This window comes from Protopterus annectens, chromosome 2.part1 (assembly GCF_019279795.1).
Source record: "Protopterus annectens isolate FY-2018-M chromosome 2.part1, PAN1.0, whole genome shotgun sequence".
Lineage (NCBI taxonomy): Eukaryota > Metazoa > Chordata > Ceratodontiformes > Protopteridae > Protopterus > Protopterus annectens.
In genome coordinates, this window is record NC_056729.1 from 319,991,504 (window position 1) to 320,014,522 (window position 23,019).

The window sequence follows — 23,019 nt, forward strand, 5'->3', positions numbered from 1 at the left end:
TTTTTTCGCTCTTAAATAAAACAATGTTTGAATAAACATAGCATGTGGCCAATTCCCTAATGTTTGCTCAACATGTGGCAAAAAAGATGTGGAGAAAATGATCACTTTTCTAAGCGTTGTGGGTAAACAGGATAGGGGTTAGTAGCCTAGCAAAGTTTCAGATGATAGGCTGAATAAATGCCTGTAACTTTATCCTGGCTGCTGACAAGGATGGACCTCCTCCAACCAAGTTAGTCTTTTTTGCAAGTACCTTACAGTGAAGAATTTCACAAAGACTGGATACAAGCTATTTAGAAGAGTGACAGGAACCTTAGAAAATACTGCAGCAGCAGGCTCTTTCAAAGGTGAATATTCCAGATTCCTTACCTCCTTTACCTTAAAACACATTTTAGGTAAAACCTGATATGGGCAAAGATAAAGGTGCCAGTTTTATCAACACTTTAGTTGTAATGACATTGGTTGAAGATTCAAATACTTTTAAGGTACATTTGAAATCCCTGTTTTTGAGTCACCAAAGAAAGTGTGCCATCTGTGAGAAATCTGCAAAAGGTTGAGGGATTCCTGAGTCTGAGAGTAAGGATTCTTTTCTTTAGCACAAACCAAAATAAATGACACTCAACTGATGAGAAGAACTGAAGGGAATGTGGAACAACGAAAGAAATGTAAGAGTACCATCTATGCAAGTGTGAGACCTGCATTAATTCCATGTAGGGAAAAGGACTCGATGCACTGAACTTCACTAAAACAGGACCCTTAAATCACAAATCCTTTATCTTATGAAAGACTATGCAAGCAAACAAAAAACATTTGAAAAATCCAAAACATATTTTCTGTACGTGGACATCATTTCTACATGAAAAAGAAATGTAAGTATCTAAAGCAAGTGCAACATCTTTTATTGCTCCACAAATAAAAAAATATTTCTAGAAAAAAGGAATGGGCAAACACTAAGGTCCAGAAACAGTCTTTTTGCTTATTCAAAAATAATTTTCAGACAAAAATATAGCAATATGAAAATTTAAGTGCAGTACTGTGATTATCAAGATTGTTTCAAAGCATTTAGTTCCCCAGCTCTGTTCCTAGTTGAGATATCTTTTGTGTGGACTATGCCTGCCCTTGTCTGAGTGAGATCTGCCGAGTGTTCAAGCTTCTAATGCATTGTGTTTTCTGTAGCTAAATGCTGTGTTTGGCTCATGGCAGTAAAAATAAATGTTGCATAGTTCCCTTACTGAAACATATTTATCCCAACGCATGTTTAGAAAGCATTAGAAAAAGAGGGTTGGTACAGATGAACATGACAGAGAGGAATGCCAGAAGCAGTATCCCACAGACATGCCATCAAATAAACTGGCAATCTTCTGCTATGCCTGTGTGTCTGTAAATTCTATGCTTTACACCCACTGCTAGAATGGATAGGCTCCAGCTATTCATCATATCCCAGAATGACATTTTTAGAAAAAAAAAGAATCCTAAAGCCACACACTTGTCTATATAAACAGATTACAGATAAATAGAAAATATGTTTGATATAAAATAATCTTTAATCAAGGAATGATACTTTTTTCAGCACATTTATAACTAATATAAAAGACTTTACCTGCAAATGCTAGACTGTGTGGGATAAAGATCAGTTTCACAAACATTCATCCTTAGAAGAACAACAGTTTGAAATATTTTGCTGGAGAGAACAATACTACAAACTTGCAGTGCACAAAAACTTAAAATTAATTTTTTGGCTTCGAGTCCCCAACTCCCCACGCAGTGGAAGACCTCTGCACCCCATTTAATTACAGCCAATTCTGAAGTTACTGCATAGGAAAGGGATGTGGCAACTTCATGCTATCAGCAGCTCACAGAAATAATTAAAACAATCTAGGATTCTGACATTCTTCATGAAACTATGCCAGTCATGTCAAGCATGCTATCATTCTGTCAGTTTAGGATTCTTTTTCCCCTTTAAACAACAGAGTAGCCATATTAAAGATTATTTTTTTCCTCTAAATACAAAGTACAGTCCCTAATATGCTATCAATTTTCTTCTGAAAATGCATGATGATACAATTTCAAAGAGATCCTTCAAGAAAGATTTATAACATGATTCCGATTAAACTTTTAACTAGCCTATCACATTAAACTTAGCTCTTTATTCAGAACTACATTTTTTTCTAGGAAATTCACTAAATTATACTATAGCCTGAGGGTATAGAGTAACACAGTGGCTCATTGTTGCCTAAGGGCATTTACTTCTCCAAGTTGGTTCAAGGCCCCATTGATGCCTTCTATGCAAAGTCTCCCCATTCTCCATGAGCCTGGGTAGGTTTGTACTGGGCACATTTATTTCCTCCCACATCCCAGAGATGTGGCATAGATGAACTGATGATCTGCAAAAATGCCCGTGTGTGTGTTTGTATGTATTACGCAAAAGACTGGCATTTAATCTGGGATTCATTTCTTGCCTTGTGCCTACTGACTGCTGGGACAGGCTCCAGTTCCTCACAACCCTGAAATGAATAATGCAGGTAATTGGAGAATTAATAAATACTATACTTTGATTGAGATAGGAAGCCGCGGTAGTACAGCAGCAGCATTGTTGCCTCACAGCAAGAGGTTCTCCTGTTCGATTCACAGCTGGAGTGCCTTCTGTGTGGAGTCTGCATGTCCTCCCTGCGGTTGAGTGGCCTCCGAAAGACATGCACGAATGGGCGTGCCTTCGCTGAAGGTTGGGCATCGGCTGGCAACCTGGCACCATAAAAATCTACTGCCAATCATTAGCGGACCAGAGTTCAGCTGTGGCGAGCCCTAACCGGGAAAAGCCAAAAAGACAAACAACAATATACTTTGATTGAGATACATGTGAAACTGCTAAGACAAAGTATATAATTATATCTGATGTTATCATTTTTATTCTGGTGCCACTTTCAATAACCACTTAAATTTAATAGCAAACAGTACCAACAGGAAGGACTAGGCAATATGCCACTTAATGTTCTTACTTTAATTTCCACAAAAGAAAACAACAACTATGTTAGAAAGTCGTTTATCCAAACTAATTGGGACCTAGGGTAGTTTAGATAATCAAACTGTTCTGAGAACCAAACATACAATGAACCAGATAAAAAAGAATTCTAAAATCTTTTTTTTTCTGCACACAGGGAATGCACTTTTCAACCTTTCAGAGACTCCAGTGGACAATAAAAAACATTTTTCACATGCGAGCGGGCTATAAGCATTTCCTACCCAAAAACTTTGGAAGGTTGCGTTCAGATAACTGACGTTTCAGATAATCGACTCTCTACTGTAAGGCTACTGTCATTATACCAATGTGCAAATGTGGCTTTGTAAATGAAAGAAGCTGTAATTTGTTATAAATGCACTAAATACATACTACAGTTACATTTTCAAAGCACCACAGGACAATGTTTGATCAATCCAATTTGACTTCAGAAAGGGGGTTATGCATTTATCGGGAATGATACATTACCATTGTTGACTTCTACAGTACCCTTATTTGATGGCCTTAATCTGCCTACACAGTAAAACTCAAGTTCTGAGACTAAGATCCAAACAAGGGCATAACAAATTAAGCAGTGAAATGCCACAACTCTCTTTATCATATCACAAGCATTACCAGCATTTTACTAGTCCAGTGCATCACTTGTTGTGGCTGAACTATGCATACATTTAAGTACATTTTTTTTATACTTCCATAAATATTAACATAAATGTGCTATTCTGGCCACTATTTATTGTTAACAGGACATTGTCGTCATCATCAAGCTGCTCTTTCCCATTTTAATACATGGGGTCTGGGTGTCTCATTAACTGGTGCCATCTCTCAATTCAGTGCCACTCTCCAAACTTCTTCGACACTCATGCCTGTCACAGGTCTTCTCTCACACACTCCATCCATCTCTTTTCTGGATGTCCCAAATCTTCTTCACCAGATTGTCTTCTGCTTTAACCACAAAGCATTCTATAGCTATGTCAAGAATCTCAATGGCAACACTCAGATCTGCTCTCAGTTACAGCACAATGGCACTAAATATACAGAACCAACTGATATTGCCAACATCCTGGCAGATAGGTTCAGTTTTAACTTTACCCCCCTCTCACCCCCTAAAGAGCCCATCTCTATACCGGAAGAATGCAAAGTTCCTGTAATCACGGCTGCACAGGTAAAAATCACACTCTCCAAAGCCAAGAACACAGCATCCATGGGACCAGACAACATCCCAGGCTGCGTTCTACACGAACTACAGAACAAACTGGCCCCCCACCTAAGTACCATGTTCAATCATAGCCTCACTTCAGGCTTTGTGCCTGCTGAATGGCGCACAGCGACGGTTATCCCACTCCACAAGGGGGGAGCCACCACAGACCCTGGGAACTACCACCCCATTAGACTGACGAGCCTGGTCTGCAAGGCCATAGAACGTATCATCATGGAACTTATAAACAAAGACATCGGTAATCTCCAAACTCTGCACCCCACCCAGTCTGGGTTTGTAAAAGGCAGATCATGTCTCCTAAACCTGATAGACTTCTTTGAAGCAGTCACCAAAGCCGTAGACAAGGGTAAGGTGGTTCACACAGCCTGTCTAGATCTTGCCAAGGCTTTTGACACCATCCCCCACTCTGGAATTATAGATAAACTCACTAAACTAGGTATAAATCCCTATGTCACAAGATGGGTTGCCAACTGGCTCACTGACAGAACCTACACTATGAAAGTAGCAGACTCCAAATCCAACTTCAGACCAGTGACAAGTGGAGTACCATAGGGTTCAGTCCTGGGTCCTCTCCTGTTTGGTATCTACTTCTCTGAAGTACAGGCCAACACAGAAGGTCTTTGGCTAATGAAGTTTGCAGATGACTGCAAACTAGGAGCCATAACTGAAACTCCTAACGATGCGGACATCCTGCAAAAGGGCCTCACTGAGACAGATGCATGGTGTCAAAGCCATGGCCTCAAGCTCAATGCCAAAAAGTGCTTTGTCATCCCCTTTGGTAAAAACTCTGTACCCATGAACTACAACATAGGCGGTAGTATACTTAACACCCAAAGTGTGATAAGAGATCTTGGGACACAGGTGGACAGTAGTCTCTCCTTTGATAATCACATTGCCACAGTAGTCAGTAAATCCTTCTATGTGGCACACCTCATCACAAAAGGTTTCTCATCCAGAAAAAAAGAGGTCATTGTTCCCCTCTACTAATCACTCATTAGACCCATTATAGAGTACAACGCCCCTTTTGGTATGTACCTCACAAGACATCTACAACAACTAGAAAGGCCGCAGAAATACCTCACAAAGAGGATTACTGGCCTCAAACAGATGTCCTACGCAGACCATCTCAAAAAACTCCAGCTTTACTCTGTTGCATATTGCCTACTCAGAGGTGATCTCTGCCTAACATACAAAGCTATGTCAGACCCAGAGCTGTTGGACATGCTCCACTTAAAGAAATCCCAATCCATCCAAGCTACACGCTCTAGGGACCTAAACCTTGTCACCACAATAAACAAAACATGCCGGAGGGATAGATTCCTGTCTCAGAGACTTCCCATACTCTGGAATAAACTATCTATCTATATCAAACAAAGCTCCTCATTAGCACTCTTCAAGAAAAATTTTGATGATTGGATGGGAAATAGGAAATTCACCATGGGGATCACCTCTGTGGCTCTGCTCGACAGTGGCACAGGAAAATAATTTTCTTGGGTGGCAAAAGCCAGGGTACCTTTTTGGCTGGGCTTGTATAGGCCCCAGGGCCAATAGCCTAGTAGCTACCTATGAACCTATAAATGTGCCTGAACTACTGTTATCTGTTTTCTTTGACCTTCTCTGCAATTGAAGCTACCTGGGCTTCTGTTCTGATGTCCTCATATCATCCTCTGATTCACAAAGTGCATCCTATCTGCCATCTCAGAAACTTTATCTCGATCACCTCTAGCTTCCTCAACTACTCAAGTTTCTGTGTCATACAGCAGTACTTGTCGCAACACTGTTTTGTACACCTTACTTTTCAACTTCTTTGGCATTCTTCTGTTATACGCTACCCTTGAGACTCTGTGCCAGTTGACTGCAGCCCATCTGATTTTAGCTTCGACCTCCTTATTTGGACTTTTCTTTTCCTCAACCAACCCTCCTAGATATTTGAAGCTGCTAAACCTGTTTCATTGTGTTCCCTTCTGTCTCAATTCTCAGCTTCTTCTGAATTCCCCATTTTGCTGCCATTACAACTGTCTTATCTGTGCTCAGTTTCACTGTGTGCACCTTCAGCTTTGTATACCATTCCCCTATCATTTCCTGAAGTTATCATTCAGAGTCTGCATGTAATGCCACATTATCTGCAGGCATCAATTTTGCTGATTTGTCCCCTCCTACCTGTTAGCGAATGTAGTCCATCACTAGTATGAACAGCAGTGTGCTCAGAGCTGAACCCTGATGCATACCCACTCCCACTAGAAATCCCTCTGTGAGTCCGAAACATGTTCATACTTCTGTCGTTTGGTCCTTGTATATAGCCTGCACTAATTCAGCCAATGTCTCTGATACTTTGAACCAAGTTAGGACTGCCCAAATTAGCTTTCCTGGAACATTGTCATATGCTTTCTCTGTGTCTAAGAATGCCCAGTTGGACTCTTTCCTCATCTCTAACTTCTTCTCAATTATATATCTCATTGCAAACATTGTATCAGTTTTGCTGCATCTTGATCTGAATCTGAACTGCTCCTCTCCCAGCTAACTTTCGACCTCTCTGTGTGAATTTTCATGCAGTGTTACAGGAGTTTAATATTTTCTATACTACCCACAGCTGTGATTTGATTACTAACAGGACACCCTTGCAAATAACATAAACTGTCTTTCGGCTTTTCCTGGTTAGGGGTCGCCACAGTGGATCTCCGGTGCGCTTATGATCGGCAGTGATTTTTACGGTGTCAAGTTGCCAGCCCGGCACCCAATCTTCAGAGAAGGCACACACACATACACGCGCGCACCTACCTGCATGTCTTTTCAATTTCAATCGCGGGGAGGACATGCAGACTCCACACAGAAGGCACTCCAGCTGAGAATTAAACTGCTTGCTGTGAGGCGACAACGCTAAGCGCTGCACCACCGTGGCCGATCCTTGCAAAAAACATAATAACTTAAAAACCTCTAAAGAATTACTACAAACCAACACAATCAGATAATGAATCCGTGTAAACTAGTGCAATGCAATACATTATTAACACAAGCTATCTGTTTTTAATAATTGCACAATGCAAAGAGAAATCCAAATGTTAAATATAAATAACCTTACTAAACATTTTTGTAATCGAACCTTCAAGAGATGCATCCACTTGTGTGCGCACACATGGATTTTCAGTGCGCAATTATAAAAACAAAAAAAAACAGGCTTTAAACATTTTTTTTACTCACTCCATCTCATAATATGTGCATCTGACTGAAATTAAACCTGCCAACTAACAAGACAAACTCTGAAACCCTGCATGGAATGCCGTGCGCAAATCTGAACAGCAGATGCAGAACAAGAGACAAATTCAGTTGTATGACATAACTGATGTTGCAGCATCACCACAACACGCACAGTTAATGTTCTCGGGTTTCTTTGATATCATTAATTTTGACATGTGCTGTGGAATTCAAACTGTGAGGCTTCAAACAGCCACATGGATAACTTAACAGCATGCCACGACTAATGAATCACTTTGTTTCCGTACTGCTTCTAGCAGACTTATTTGTCATATTCAGCTAAAGTCTTCTACTTCTAAATATGTGCTTGGATAAATGTGTTGCAGTAAGGGAAATGCACATTTGTTTTTACTGTCATAACCCAAATGAAAGCATCTAACTACAGAAAATACAAGGCACGAGAAATGAAATGCATCTTCAACGAAATCATAATTAAATATTATTTATTATGTGATACTCTTCTGATCTAATAAAGTTCTGCAAAATGATAAGAACCACCATATTAAAATGAGGGAGTACGCAACAACTATAATGTATATTTATTTTTCCACGTACGTCGGTCTGCGAGTGAACTCTCCTTGATGTGTCCTTGGCTTCCTAGATCTTTACTGCTAATCACAATTCAGCATTTTATTCTGCAAAACTACACATTCAGGGCTGTTTGTAAGCTGATATTGATGCATATGGTAATGCAGCATGTTGTTTACATAACTGTCATGCTCACAAAGCCCAAAATTTCAGACATGTCCCCATGAACTACTACATAGACAGCAGTCTACTTAAAACCAAATGTGGGACCTTGGGACCCAGGTGGACAGTAGTCTGTCCTTTGATATTCACATTGCCACAGTAGTCAGGAAGTCCTTCTACGTGGCACACCTCATCATAAAAAGGGTTCTCATCCAGGAAAAAAGAGGTCATTGTTCCCCTCTACTGGACACTCATTAGACCCATTATAGAGTACAACGCCCCTTTTGGAATGTACCTCACAAGACATCCGCAGCTGGAAAAGCCACAGAAGTATCTCACAAACGGGATTACTGGCCTCAAACAGATGCCCTACACTGACCGTCTCAAGAAACTCCAGCTTTACTCCATAGCATATCGCCTACTCCGAGGTGATCTCTGCCTAACATATAAAGCTATGTCAAACCCAGAGCTGTTTGATATGCTACACCTAAAGAAATCCCAATCCATCCAAGCTACATGCTCTAGGGACCTAAACCTTGTCACCACAATAAACAGGACATGCTGGAGGGATAGATTCCTGTCCTAGAGACTTCCCATACTCTGGAACAAGCTACCCATCTATGTCAAGCAAAGTTCTTCATTAGCACTCTTCAAGAAAAATCTTGATGAGTGGATGGGAAATAGCAAATACACCCCAGGGATCACTTCTGTGTCTCTGCTCGACAGTAGCACAAGAAAATAACTTTCTTGGGTGGCATAAGCCAGGGAACCTTGTTGGCTAGGCTTACGTAGGCCCTCGGGCCAATAGCCTAGTACCTACCTATGTACTACAAAAAAGCACCATCATGCAAATCAAGAAATAACGTATACTTGACACTGCATTATTAAACAAGTAATAAACATATTTATTTACCTGTCTTGCAGGTAATCCAATGGCTAAGGCTGGCACAGGGGGCACTCATCCACAGGGGAATGGAGAAAGGGTGTCCCTGACCCATCGGTGATGGTGCTCTCGTACCTCAATTGATATGGTAAGAACATACCAACTATCTCAAACAACACGGACTGCCTTTCATGGATCCTTGGATGAGATAAATTCTAAGCAGTTATCACCAAGGTGTAAAGAGCTGGAGTAAAGTAAGGATCCTGAGCTCAGACAACTGTTTTCTGGCATACCGACCCACCAAATGCAACACAGCTTTGCAAAGTGCGAACAGAATAATAATCCTTGATGAAGGTATAAACTGAAGACCAAGTTTTCACAAAACATACGTCTACAATGGAGACACTTTTGAACATGAGGTAGACAGACCGTGGGAACAGTGAGCTTTTTCTGTAGCATTTGCTAATGTGCAATTAGTGAATTCATGTCTAAAAACAATGCAGCTGCAAAACAACTTTGAAACTATCTGCTTGGCAACTGCAAGCCCTTCAGTCCCAGGCAAAAAGTAGACAAACAATTGGTACTTTTCTGGTCTGGCCCCCTGGTGTACTGAAATAAGTCCTGATAGAACCCCAGACTAACAGCAAGTGCAGCAGAGGGATTGGGTAGGGAAAGGATGGGAGTGAGTGGCCAATGGCAGCTCACCTATCTTGGGGATGAGTATGGAGACACAGCTCACTACATCTGTGACACCAGCAAGAGTACAGGTTTCCCAACTGTACCACAGAGCTTAGCATACATACACTCTGAAAGCAGGGCACCATTCGGGTAGCAAGCATGTGCTTTCTTGTAGCAGAAGAGTCTGGAGTTAGAAGCAAAAACAAAAATCTCCACTCTCCCAGTGGATGATGGCTCCACTCTCAGCATTCAATGCTTACTTCCTAGGGGAAAGAAGTGGTCGGTGGAAGGAACAAATAGTTCAACTAGGTGTCTCGGGGTGGAGGCGATGGGAAACTAGAAGGTCAGTGTGTGTGTGTGTGGGGGGGGGGGATAAAAAATAAAACTAAATTAGGTCATCTTCCCAAATACACAAACCTGAAGCATTTAATGTCTAAGCTGTCATTAGATGTTCATGGTATAAAGGGTCCACTATCCCTTGGCTTCTGTCACTGCAAAAACTAAGAGGTTCTGACAGCTTGTTTATGGCATCAGGAATTGATGACCTTGCTGGTGGTCCACTCCCAGATGAACACCACCTCCCTGCACTGGTGGTACAACCTTGTGCCCCCTGTTTGCTTATGTCCATATGACAGACTGCTTGTCTAACTGGATTTAGAGAAGCCCAAACAGCAGCTTCTTAGCCATGGACATTATGGTCAAGACCAGCACACCTACTGTCAAATGGCTGACAGGAATCCTGCTCTACATAGGGGACCACATCTCCTACTTTGTGTGATAGCTTCAACGAGCTCCCCACTTCAAAAGTGAAAAGCTATTATCAGTGTCTTCCATGGGTTCACTTTCTGAAAAGAAAGGCCTATCATAAGGTTGGTGGGAATATTCAACCACTCAAGGCCCTGGTAATGAGAGTCTCACATGAAAAGACAGTATATATACATGTGGTACCTGTGAAACCACTGACATCTGACAGTGTAACACAGCTTTTCTTATGCCACATATCATGTAGACATTACTGTTTCAGATGTTAGATAATACAGGACACCAGCTGACATGCTTGGCTTACATCCTGAAATAGTACTAGGACAATGTTATAATAATTTAAAGAAACATACAATATGTTATACCCCCTTATATGAAATAAAAAATTACATGTAGTGTGAAGCAGAATTTTAAAATTCTATACATAATAGAATGCAAGACATTAGAATGCTTTCTCATTTCACAGACTACATGATTTTCATACTAAGTTTATTTACTTAATGGCAGTTAAGGCAGACATTTATATTTCAGAAGACACTCAAAAACTGTTGATATCACAAAATCACGAACTCTCATATAATAAAATGGCATATCAACGGGTATTTTGTATCTCAAAATGTAGCATTACGGGAGCCCGTCATAAGCATCAGTGATGTTTGCAACTGAAATTGGACCTCAAAGAGTAGTATTTGATGACCTCGGATCTTATTCTAGTGACAGTTCCTTTACAAGTTGTCCCAACACACTGGACCCCTCAAGTCTAGACTTATATGATGGAAATGAGCTATGGGTATCTAAATATGCTTATGACTGCAAACTGCGTAAATAATTACTTTAATGAAAGATGATGAAGTTCTCTAAGACAGTTTACAGAAAATACACACCTGGTGCAATAGAAACTCCCTCACCTTTAATGTCAGTAAATACACTATAAGGATGACTGGCAAAAAAGTACACAAACTATGATGACAAAACAAATGGTCAAATCATTAAAAAAATACACTACCATAAAAGACATACAACAATACTGGACAACAATTTAAACTCTGACTAGTATGTATAGCCCAAAGGCGGGAAATTTAATATCCTATCCTATTCTAAATGTCATGTCTAATCACGTAAAACAGATTGAGGTGCTACGTTGTAATCCACTGATCCAACCCATTACTGAACACAATACTGCATTTGGTAGCCCTCTACTACACTGCCTCTAAGAACCTGAAAAGGTATGATTTCTTACTAGACAAGACAAGGCTTTGTGAACTGTCATCATTTGTTGTTTCCTTACAGGTGACCCCTGCCTGATTTATAAGGAAATGTCTGATCCTGTTCTGTATCTAAAGTCTATGCCTGGCACACACTACAAGGAGAGCTAACACCAGATACGACAACCTGCAGCTAAAAATAAATATCAGTAACACAAAAATTGACAAGACACTTTATACAATGCCTTCCAAGACTACTGAATAACCTTCCCCTTACCATAAGGACAAGTCAGTGGCATGAACTTTCGTCAAACATATAAAGGAAGTAGAAAATTTCAGAATGTCTTTATGTCAATCAAGACTCTTAAGGCCATTAGGTTACAATTGAACCTATCAGCCTATTACTGTCCTGATAATTTTTTTCTTTGCCACCAAAACATCTCTCAGGTACCTATCATTCATTCTGGGTAAATGACACTCATCTCCTTTCAGCACTTTACAGTCTGAATTTTTCACAGCCAGCGATCCCAGCTGTTTATATTTCAAAATAACATCTGCTTCTGGGCTGCTTATTTTGGCAGCTGTGTTGAATTTTCACTAAATCTTTCATGCAAATCATAAAAAGATGTTCTGGTTTGTCTACCATAAGAGATTGTCAGTATAGAATATGTTAACTTCCATCTCTCTTGTACATAAACTTTATTCTCAGGAGCCAACAGTGAAGCAGACAGGAAATTTATTTTGCAGCTCATCAGTAGCTAAGCAGACAACAGACCAAAACCTTTCAGTGCAGTATTTCTAAGCTCCCGGAAGGCAATGTGACAGTCAGTGTGTTGCTGCTGTGTGTCTTTTCTGTCAAATTCTTCATTGTTGTACTTTTTATTTGAGTGCACCGTGGCATTTCATAGTAAAATGCTACAAAGCAGTTCTCTCCTGTTGTGCCTTTTTATATAAACTGTTTCATAAAAAAATGTTTCTTAACAAAAGCTCTGTAAACTTTCTACTAAGAACATGCCCACATAATTCAACTACCTCCCTCAATGACATCACCGCATCAATAGCATAGCAGTGTGTCACTAGGCAGACTTTAATGGATTTGGCAACATGCAAGTGTGGTGCTGAGTCTATGAACAGATCCTCACACTACCCCCAAAGTGACATAACAGAGGGTAAAGCTCAGTTGAACTTTCAGGGATATAAGCATAAGAAAGCCATTAAAACGGAATGATCAGAAGAATACATTATAAGGCAGTGGAGATCCCACATGCTGTGAAGTATAATGTAAATACAAAATATGAAGACCACTTTAAAGGTAAGTAGACTGGACCCAAGAGACTATTTTCAGCCATTGCCTTCTTACACAGGTCAGATAAAATACTTTAAAATGTACACAATGTTATATATTAAAGTATTTGGTTACTGGTATGTTGGCAGTTCAACTGACCCTTTTCAGACGCAATCTGAACTCTTAAAGGAGCACAAAGAGGACAATGTACCAGAACTGTAAATGAACAGTAAAAAACAACAAATATAACAGGTATACAAAATAAAACTCAACAACATAAACATAAATCAATAACAGAAATCAATAACACAGATACCACTAATACTAGTACAATAATAAATCCATTAGGCAACTACATAGTATAAAAATTATGAATATAAGAAAAATAATGCAAAACATGAAACATTAACATTTATTTTATCTATTTATTTATTTAACATTTGTTAACCAGGAAAGTCCGACTAGGACAGAGCCTAAATATTATTTATTTATTTATTTATATTTGTTGACCGGGAGTGTCCGACTGGACGTAGGTCCATTTTCAGCGGAGGCCCGGGGAGAAAAGCTCCACAGTTAAAATAAACAGACAGTAGTTACATTGGATTACATAGCGATTAACAATTTACATAGCAATTACTTACAACATATTTACAGAAGAAGAACATAGTACATCAGTAGACAACTAGAATCTTTATCTGTGAAGTACATAACAGACATTAACAAATGTTAAAATAAGAAGTTCCTGCTGTACAAGTACTAGGCTTATGAGCATCTGAGCATGCTATAATCAAGGTAGTTAGTGGAGTGGAAAGAAAGGTAGTGGTTGGATGGGGTGGGTGATATTAGAATGGGAGTGGCAAGGGCATAGCCAGCATGTTTTTAGGTGCGCTTTTAGTAAAGTTTTGAAGTGGGTGAATGATGGTACAGAGTTAATTGTGGGTGGGAGGGAGTTCCATAACTTGGCTATGGTGCAAGAGAATAGTGCTTCACCAGCAGGGGTATTGGCTTTAGTGAGCTGCAAGTGATTTTTGTTGCTGGATCTTAGTGGTCTGGTGGTGCGATAGGGTTGGAGTAGATTCTGGAGGGATGGGACATTTAGTGGATGGTTTACTAGTTTGTGGGCAAGTGAGAGTTGATACCATTGAAGGAGGTGAGGGAGTTCAAGCCAGCCCAGTTCAGCAAGTGAGAGACAGTGGTGACTACGGTAGGATGCCCCTGTGGCAAATTTGGTTCATAGGTTGGTACTAGGCTATCAGCCCTAAGGCCTATACAAGCCTAGCCATAACAATTCCCTGGCTATTTCTTCCCACATTATTTACTTTCCTGGACCCCTGTCTAGCAGGGCGACTGACGTGATCCCTGGGGTGAATTTCCTTTCTCCCATCCAATCGTCAAGGTTCCTCTTGAAGAGGTCCAAAGAGGCACTCTGCTTGACATGTATGGGCAATCTATTCCAGAGTCTGGGGAGTCTCTGGGTCAGGAACCTATCCCTCCAGCATGTTTTGTTTATTGTGATGACAAGGTTTAGATCCCTGGAGCGTGTAGCTCTGAGGGATTGGGATTTCTTTAAGTGTAGCATGTCCAACAGCTCTGGGTTTGACATGGCCTTGTATGTTAAACAGAGATCGCCTCGGAGTAGACGATATGCGACAGAGTATAGCTGGAGTTTTTAAGGCGGTCAGCATAGGGCATTTGCTTTAGGCCTGTGATTCTTTTAGTGAGGTATTTCTGAGGCCTTTCCAGTTGTTGCAGATGTCTTGAGAGGTACATACCAAATGGGGCGTTGTATTCTATAATGGGTCTAATGAGGGATGAGTACAGTGGGACAATGACCTCGTTTTTCTAGATGAAAAGCCCTTCGTGATAAGGTGTGCCACATAGAAGGATTTCCTGACTGTTGTAGCGATGTGGTTATCGAAGGTGAGACCACTGTCCACCTGTGTCCCTAAGTCTCTTATCACACTTTCTGTGTTTAGTGTACTGCCACCTATATGGTAATTCATGGATACATGTTTTTCCCAAAGGGGATAACAATACATTTCTTGGCATTGAGCTTGAGCCCATGGCTCTGGCACCAAGCATCTGTTTCTGTAAGGCCCTTTTGTAGAGTATCCACATCATTTGGGATTCAATAATGGCTCCCAGTTTGCAGTCATCTGCAAACTTTGTTAGCCAGAGTCCCTTAGTGTTGACTTGTACTTCAGAGAAGTAGATGCCAAGCAAGAGCGGCCCCAGGACTGAACCCTGAGGTACTCCACTTGTCACTTGTCTGGAGCTGGATTTGGAGTCGGCTACTTTTACAGTGTGGGTTCTATCAGTAAGCCATTTAGCAACCCATTGGGTGACATAGGGATTAATATCCAACTTAGTAAGTTTATCTATGATTCCAGAATGGGGGGTGTCAAAGGCCTTGGCAAGGTCTAGATAGGCTGTGTGGACTACCTTACCCTTGTCCATGGCTCTGGAGACTGATTCAAAGAAGTCAATCAGGTTCAGGAGACAAGATCGGCCCTTCACAAACCCAAACTGGGTGGGGTCCAGTGTTTGAAGGTTGCCAATGTCTTTGTTTATAAGTTCCATGATAATACGCCCATGGCCTTGCAGATAAGGCTTGTCAGACTGATGGGACGGTAGTTTCCGGGATCCAAGGTGGATCCCCCTTGTGGATTGGGATAACTGTAGCTCTGCGCCACTCAGTGGGCATGAAACCTGAGGTGAGGCTATGATTAAACATGACACTTAGGTGAGGTGCCAGTTCATATTGTAGTTCATGTAGTACACAGCCGGGATGTCATCTGGTCCCCTGGTTGCTGTATTCTTGGCTTTAGGGAGTGCGTTTGTACCTGTGTGGCGTTATTACTGGAATTTGGCAATCTTCTGGTATTGAGATGGGCCATTTAGGGGTGAGAGGGGTGAAGTTGGCACTGAATCGATCTGCCAGGATATTGGCAATATCCTTTGGATCAGTATATTTATTGCCATTCTGTTTTAGCTCAGAGCAGATCTGAGCATTGCCATTTAGATTCTTGACATAGTTATAGAATGCTTTGTGGTTGTCTTTGGAATCTTTGGCAATTTTATTTTCATAACTAGCTTTGGAGGATTTTATGAGGCATCTCAGTTTCTTACTGAGGCTAGTAAGGGAGTTTTTGCATCCTGGGATTTTCCTCTTTTCTGCAAAAGTTTCTTCCTTTTGTTGTAAAGTTTGTTTATGGCAGGGGACCACCAGATTGGCTTCCTTTTTGGATGAGAGCATTTTGGTTCTATTTGGGATGGCACGATTCATGCATGAGTGGATGTGCTCGTACAGTGCCTTAGTGTAGGATTCAGCAGTTGAACTTTCAGTTCCCGTCTGCATGGGTGTCATGAAGTTTGTCACTTCTGACTTGAGTAGCATGAAGTTGGCTTTGGTGAAGTTTTTATGGTGGTTTCTATACTGGGGGTGGGGGTGGGATGTGGATGTTAAGGGTGATTAGCTTATGGTCAGACCTGACTAACGAGGGGTGACCATAGGTATGGAGCATTGATTTGCCATGTTGGTAATGACCAGGCCTAGGATATTGGAGCCCCTGGTGGGACTATGGATTAGTTGATCCAGGGCGTTGGAATTTATGAATTCCAAGAACCGCTATAAAGGTGTTGGGACATGAGTAGTTTTCCCAGTTAATGGCAGGGTAGTTAAAATCACCCAGTATTAGGGTGTTTGGTTCTATCTTAATATTTTCCAGTATGTTTAAAAGGTGTAGTGAGAATCTTGGGATATGGTGGGGATCTGTAGCAAGCTACAGTTTGGATTGCAGTCTTACCTAGTGTTAGTTGCACTTGGAGAATTTCAGACACATTGTGTTGGCCAACTAGCCTGGTGGTGTGAATATCCTTGGTGAATACTGACACTCCTCCACCTTTAGTGTTTCGGTCCTGGTTTGGTGGCCGAAAAGTGTGGTAAGAGTTGTAGCCTGGTATTGCAGGGGTGCTCTCTGGAGCCTTGAACCAGGTCTCAGTTACTGCACAGATATCGATGTTCTCCATTTTTAGGAGTGCCTCGAGAGAGTGCATTTTGAGGTTTAGACTTCTAGCATTGAGTAGCATTACCTTCAGATTTTGCATGCTTGTACCTGTTACGGTGGTGATTTTGTCCCCTGAAGTTTGCCTAAAAAAGGCACTATAGGGGTGGCAAGAGCCTTAGCCAGTAACCTGAATCCCAAGGGCGACAGGTGCAGACCATCTCTGGCAAAGCATCGTGGTCTGTCAATCATGACATCCCAGGCAGACAGATACTGAATCCCCTTTGAATGACACCATAAACTTAGCCAATTTTGTTGTAGCAGGTCTCTAGCTTATTTAGATCGCATTGCCTTAGGTTGGTATATATTGGAGAGGCATAAAGTAGGGTGGAGATGAGGTGGGAATTTGCTATTGAAATCTTTGCTGCTTTGGTGAGAAGATGCTTATTTCTGTATAACACTCCTAGTTTTTTGTGGACTTTTTTTATGGTCATGGATATGTGAATGTCAAATTTTAGTTTATTGTCTATTTCCACTCCTAGCAATTTGGTGTGTTCAGTTGGGTATATAGTGGTGTTGTCTTTTGCTGTGATGTTAAAGTGAGAGTTGTTTTGAGTATGTTTGGTGGGTTGGAAGATGAGTAGTTTAGTTTTGTTTGGGTTGAGTATTAATTGGGCATCGGATAACCAAGTTTCAACAGAGGAAAAGGCTTCCTGTGTGACATTTTGCAGTTTGGGTAGGGACTGGTCTGAGCAGATGATGGTCGAGTCATCTGCGTATTGTATGAGTGTGCCATGTGTGGTGGCAGAGGCTAGATTATTTGTGAAAACAGAGAAGAGTAGGGGTCCAAGGATGGATCCTTGGGGAACCCCTATGGAGACAGGTAGTTGGGGAGATATGTCATTCTGCCATACAACGGACTGTTGGCGGTCAGACAGGTAACTCTGAAACCAGTTGGTGACTGATTGTGAGAAGGGTAGGTTATTGAGGACAGAGATAAGTTGTTTGTGTGGGACCATGTCAAATGCTTTAGATAGGTCTAGGAAAGTAGCAGAGGAGAGATAGCCATTGTTTTTATGCTGAAGGATAGTGTTAGTAAAGGAGAGTAAGGCAGTGGTGGTGCTATGGTTTGCTCGGAAACCATGCTGAGTATTGGAAAGGAGGTTGTTAGTAAGGAGGTAATCTGAGACCTGAGAGTGTATGCATCTCTCTAGTATTTTGGAGAGTGGAGAGAGAATAGCTATGGGGTGGTAATTGGTTAGTTCTGTGGAGGGTCCGCCTTTGTGGAGGGGAATTATATGTGATACTTTCCACAGTGTGGGAACATAACTTTCTGACAGAGATCGGTTAATCAAGATGGATACTGGGTAGGCCAGAGCATCAGCTGCGATTTGTAGGTATTCACTTGGGAAGTTGTCTGCTGCTAATTTGGTGGGTTTAAGTTTAGTTAAGAGTTTTTTTATGTTGGAGGTAGGTACAGGAGAAAAAGAGAAAGCAGTGGGGAGATTAGTAGTTGAAGGTGTGGGTTGGAAGGGAGGGGGGTTGTGTTGTTTAGCTAGTGATAGTATGGTTTGTGTGAAGTGTGTGTTGAATGAGGTAGCAATATTTTCTGAGGAGTGAGGGATGTTAGGAGGAGGGGTACTGACTTTACCTGGATGGAGGATGGAGTTTATGGAGGACCAGAATTGTTTGGGGCTGTGTTCGGAGGAGTCTAGGGCAGACTGGTAGTATTGGAATTTGTCCTGTTTTATTAGCTTTTTGACTCTATTGCATAGTTCTAGGAATTTCTGTCTAGTTGAGGGGGTCTTGGTTTTGCACCAGTGCTCCCAGGCTTTATCCCTGTTTTTCCATTTCTGACTTAGTGGTTTTCTGTAGCCATGGGGAGGGTTGTGCTTTGATTCTGGAAAGTCTTATGGGGGCATGGTAAGTAAGGATGCTCAGGAAGCTAGTATTAAAAAATTCAACTGTGTCATTAAGACTGAGGTACTTTAGAGGATGCCAGTTACATTCTTTGAGGGATGAGATGAATGTGAGTGGGTTAAAGTTTATTTTTTTTACATATCTGACGGTAGACGACAGGTTTAGCTTGATACAGGTATTTTTTCAGTAGGAATGTTGGGGAGTGATCACTGAGGCTATCTGATACGCAGCCTGTTATATATGACTGGGGGCTCTTATTGACTAGTATCCAATCCAGGGTAGTGTGCTTGCTGGAGTTTTTATGTATCCTGGTTGGTGACTGGACTAGTTGGGTGAAGCCATGAAGGTTTACATGATGGGTTGGATGGTTGCCAGAACAGGATTGCCAGTCAGTATTGAAATCACCTAAAATGATAGTTTCTTGAGGGAGATGGTGGGTAGACCAGCTGAGGAGGTTTTCTAGTGGAGGGATGTTTTGGCCAGGTGGGAAGTAGCATCCAAGTATGTTGATGGTTTTGTTTTGGTTTATTTTGAGGTTGGTATATATTATTTCTTCATTGCCTAAATATAGCCATTTTGAATGTAAATTTACAAAGCAAGATTGCCAAATGAAGTGTAATATGCTGCAGTACTACCCACTGTTTCTGAAACACTTGCGCCCCCCCCCCCCCACCTAAAAAAAAAAACAAAACAAAAGATACTCCTTTTGTTTCTAAAACCAGCTCATTTTAAATTTTAGCTGGTACTTGGTTCCATCCGACTGAGACTATTTTGGCAAAAACTTTCTCACCAAATTTTAACAACTTTATTAAATTATCACAAGACACAGGTACACACAATTTAAACTAAATAAAACAAATCATATTAATATTTGTCATATTCATGCATTACAACATTGCATACCTGTTTTCTCTTTCTTTTTAACAATTATTCACTCTGCCATTACATAAACTGCTCAATTTCTCTCCATTTCTGTCTTTCCTTAAACCTCACTCCTCCTCCTGAAAATTATTCTACATGTATTGTTCTCACAATGACCATTAATTCCATTTATCTCTATGTAATTTGCCCTTTCCCATTTCTAAATATCCCATCTCCAGTTCTTTTATCTCCTTTATAATACTATGTACTTCAATTACAGTTGTTTTATATTATGATTTCAATTTTCTAGCAACTGTTGTTTAGCACCCAGTAGCATTAAACTTAGTTAGGCCTTATCATGTCTGGACAATTCACATCACGTGACCCGACAGAAAAGAATAATTTCCTTAGTTACAGCAATTTGCTCTCCCAATATTTCAGTCCAGGTATTCTACACAGAATTTTTAAAATTTTGCAACTCATTACTCTCCCAAAAATTTGAATTCCCAGTTACCTATCTCTTTTCCATCACAAATCCAGAATTTGCGATCTATCTGTAGTCTGTTTGGTGTAAAGCAATACCAATGCAAACACTTCTAAGCAAAAATCTTAAACCTTCTCGACTTTGATGAATACTTGAGAGCCACACAGATGTCCTTCCAGTTGTTTTTTAATATACTGTCTTTCCATTCTTTTTTCCCAATCTTTTCTAACCTCATTTCATTGATTCTTAAGAGTTATCGTGTAATATTTTATATGTCCTACTGATTATCCCTTCTTTAACAGCAACATCTTGACTCAATTAGAACATTACCAAAAATAAGCTCGAGTAGACCAAACAAAAGATACAACTCCGTGTAAACTGACCTCAGTACTTTAATGACAGAATAGTTAAAACACAAAACAACGATCTAGCAGACTTCTTCAGAATAATCAATAATGTGGTGCCAGTGATTTTTATACCATTTGAAATAAATAATTAATCAATCAACTAATTGACCAGGCTCATAAGAAATTTAAAGCTGTATGCCTTAGTTTATGCTGTATATTACATTTGTTAAATGAAATTTTAACAATCCAGCACTGTTTCCCTTAAATATACTTTTTGAAATCCAAAATCATTAAAGTGCTTTAGTGCCTTACATGTTGTCAAATCGATATTAATGTTCATGCATATTTATTAAAAAATGCTTATTTTACTGTTAAAATAAATACAATTGTATAAAATAAAACATATACATATTTAGTGCATTAAATTAATTTGCATATATATTTAGTTGATGATATATGTATTTAAAAAATGTATTTAAAATATGTGTATGTATTGAATAAAATAATATTGTGTTTAATAATTTATACGTATACATAAATAAATAAATAATTCATTGATTATATAATTTAAATAATTTTTATAAAAAATGTTCTAAAAAAGTGAACATAGTCATTTGTTAAAAACATATTGTTAAAGAAAATAGTAACTTTGTGTTTGCTTATTGCAAGGTGTCTTAAAACAATTTGGTGTATAAACAGGTCAAAACATTTAATTATGGGTGTTTTGAACATATATTGTGTTAAACCCACACACATCTCTAAATGTATTTGTTGATTTGTAAAGCCCCCGATGCTGTACCTTTTGTTTATTTGTTTATTTATACATTGGAGGCTTTATCTACTAAAATGCCTTTATATTTGTATATTCATTAAGCCCTGGGGATATTGCTCTCAACCTCAGCTGCCACCTAATCTCTTTCTGTAGCAAAAAATTCTTAATATCACCTCCCCTTGGATCTTGTTTAACATGTTCTAAAATCCCAAACTTAAAATCAGTGAATCCTGCACAGTCCATAGAATGCTTAAATAAGGCACTGGTCTCTTTTCTTTTACTGATGTTATACATATGTTCGTACATTCTTTCTCTGAGGGACCTCTGGTCTTCCCACATAGTATAAGCAGGACATTTGGAACAGGTAACACCAGCATTTACAAAAGGTAATTCTACTTTTAAACCATTTTGCAGTTCAATACCCACTCAAATTAATGTAACTACATTGCCGAAACCATCACACCTTTTAGTACCTTCCCTAATTTCCTGTTTAATGTTTCCCATCTCAAAAATCTTTTGAGATTGGTGGCTGTCTTATATATAAATCTTGGTTTTTCCCAACCGCCTGATATATCTCCTTGTTAGTTTTGAAATTGACCAGTTGCTTTTGATAATGTTTATAAAATGGTCAGAAAATCCATTGTATTCCAGTATACAGGCCCCTGAAGTCATCAGCAATGTCAACCTTTTCTCATTGGGGTGGGTTTAAATTTTGTACCCCATCCTTATATACTTGTTCCAGAATGTCCACAACCAACTGTTTGGGATAACCCCTTTCCAGAAATTTCTCCAATAGAAATGAAAATTCTTTTCAGAATCATGTTGTTGGGAGGTCATTCTAGCAATTCTGACTGCCTGCCCTTTGATGATACTTTTCTTTTGGTGTATAGGATGCTGGCTATTGAAGTGTAAATAACTATTACACCATGTGTTTTTTCGAAAATTATTTGATTTAAAGCTCAAAGTTATGTCCAAATAATTTATACTCTTGTTTTCAATTTCATAAGTAAAGGACAGGAAGGAGGTGGTTTGATTAATGTATGTCATAAATTATAATATAAAAATATCATCCAAAAACGGAGATATATTTTTTATTTCTTTTTATATTTTATAAGGTCCCCTCCCATTCAAGGAGAACCAGATTTATGTATAAGGGGGCACAAGCTGCCCCCATAGCTACACCTGTAATCTGTTTGTAGTATTCTCCTTGAAATGTAATAAAATTGTTGTCTAAGACTGTTTCAGTTAACTCCAACAACAATTTTTTCCTATCGAGGTTTAAATTAGAGTGTTTGTGGACACTGTTTTCAAAAAATTTTCAAACCCTTGTCTTCTGGGAATACATGTAAAAAGTTCTTTCACATCAATGGTTACCATCCTAACAGTCTCAGACCATAATTCATTAGTTATTTTGCCTAAAAAATCCCAGGAATCTTGTACCAGATGTGTCCGTGTTTTGACGATGTCTTTTAGTTGCTGGTCAATAAACACGGACAAAGGCTGAGTTTTTGATTTTTTAGCAGATAAAAGGTAGGAAGGGTGGTTTTAAAATGTTCTTATGTATCTTTGGTATTGCGAACATTTTTGGTATATAGTGAGTTTGTTTCAAAAATTCATATGTGTCCCTACCAATTCTGTTTTCAATTA

At 39.7% G+C, this 23,019-nt stretch overlaps 1 protein-coding gene across 1 annotated transcript in view; it reads right to left on the reverse strand.

Moving 5' to 3' along the window:
* STIM2 (stromal interaction molecule 2) overlaps window positions 1–23,019 on the reverse strand; it is a 1,889,444-nt gene that overhangs the window by 688,680 nt on the left and 1,177,745 nt on the right. The window lies entirely within an intron of this gene.